Raw genomic sequence first — 1,894 nt, forward strand, 5'->3', positions numbered from 1 at the left:
TCCACTTGCGAGTGAGCCCACTGCGCGCTGAAATTCTTGAGACGGGCCCCCACCGTGCCTGAGTCCGCTTGTAAGGCCCCAGCGTCATGCTGAGGACTTGGCAGAAGCGGGGGAAGGCTTCTGTTCGTGGGAAGAAGCTGTCTGTTGCAGTCTTTTTCCCCTTCCTCTGCCCCGGGCAGATATGAGTGGCCTTTTGCCCGCTTGCCCTTATGGGGACGAAAGGACTGAGCCTGAAAAGACGGTATCTTTTTCTGCTGCGAGGTGACTTGGGGTAAAAAGGTGGATTTCCCAGCCGTTGCCGTGGCCACCAGGTCCGATAGACCGCCCCCAAATAACTCCTCCCCTTTATACAGCAATACTTCCATATGCCGTTTGGAATCCGCATCCCCTGACCACTGTCGCGTCCATAATCCTCTTCTGGCAGAAATGGACATCGCACTTACTCTTGATGCCAGAGTGCAAATGTCTCTCTGTGCATCTCGCATATATAGGAATGCATCCTTTAAATGCTCTATAGTCAATAATATATTGTCCCTGTCCAGGGTATCAATATTTTCAGTCAGGGAATCCGACCAAGCCACCCCAGCACTGCACATCCAGGCTGAGGCGATTGCTGGTCGCAGTATAACACCAGTATGTGTGTATATACTTTTAAGGATATTTTCCAGCCTCCTATCTGCTGGCTCCTTAAGGGCGGCCGTTTCTGGAGACGGTAACGCCACTTGTTTTGATAAGCGTGTGAGCGCCTTATCCACCCTAGGGGGTGTTTCCCAACGAGCCCTAACCTCTGGTGGGAAGGGATATAGTGCCAATAATTTTTTAGAAATTAGCAGTTTTTTGTCGGGGGTAACCCACGCTTCATCACACACTTCATTCAATTCATCTGATTCAGGAAAAACTACGGGTAGTTTTTTCACACCCCACATAATACCCCTTTTTGTGGTACTTGCAGTATCAGAGATGTGCAAAACCTCCTTCATTGCCGTGATCATGTAACGTGTGGCCCTACTGGAAAATACGTTTGTTTCTTCACCGTCGACACTGGAGTCAGTGTCTGTGTCTGGGTCCGTGTCGACCCACTGAGGTAACGGGCGTTTAATAGCCCCTGACGGTGTTTGAGACGCCTGGACAGGCACTAACTGAGCTGCCGGCTGTCTCATGTCGTCAACAGTTTTCTGTAACGTGCCGACACTGTCACGTAATTCCTTAATTACGGCCATCCATTCAGGTGTCGACTCCCTAGGGGGTGACATCACCATTATAGGCAATTGCTCCGCCTCCACATCATTTTCCTCCTCATACATGTCGACACACACGTACCGACACCCAGCACACACACAGGGAATGCTCTGATAGAGGACAGGACCCACTTAGCCCCTTGGGGAGACAGAGGGAGAGTTTGCCAGCACACACCAGAGCGCTATATATGTATAGGGACAACCTTACAATAAGTGTCTATCCCTTATAGCTGCTTATATCTGTTATTTTGCCAAATAAGTGCCCCCCTCTCTTTTTTACCCTGTTTCTGTAGTTGCAGGATGCAGGGGAGATTCTGGGAGCCTTCCTACCAGCGGAGCTGTTTGGGAAAAATGGCGCTGTGTGCTGAGGAGATAGGCCCCGCCCCCTTCACGGCGGGCTCTTCTCCCGCTTTTTTCTGGAAAACTGGCAGGGGTTAAATACATCCATATAGCCCAGGAGCTATATGTGATGTATTTTTTGCCAAATAAGGTAAATTCATTGCTTCCCAGGGCGCCCCCCCCCAGCGCCCTGCACCCTCAGTGACCGAAATGTGAAGTGTGCTGAGAGCAATGGCGCACAGCTGCAGTGCTGTGCGCTACCTTATGAAGACAGGAAAGTCTTCTGCCGCCGATTTATGGACCTCTTCTTGCTTCAG

Source organism: Pseudophryne corroboree, chromosome 6, assembly GCF_028390025.1.
Source record: "Pseudophryne corroboree isolate aPseCor3 chromosome 6, aPseCor3.hap2, whole genome shotgun sequence".
NCBI classification, from domain to species: domain Eukaryota; kingdom Metazoa; phylum Chordata; class Amphibia; order Anura; family Myobatrachidae; genus Pseudophryne; species Pseudophryne corroboree.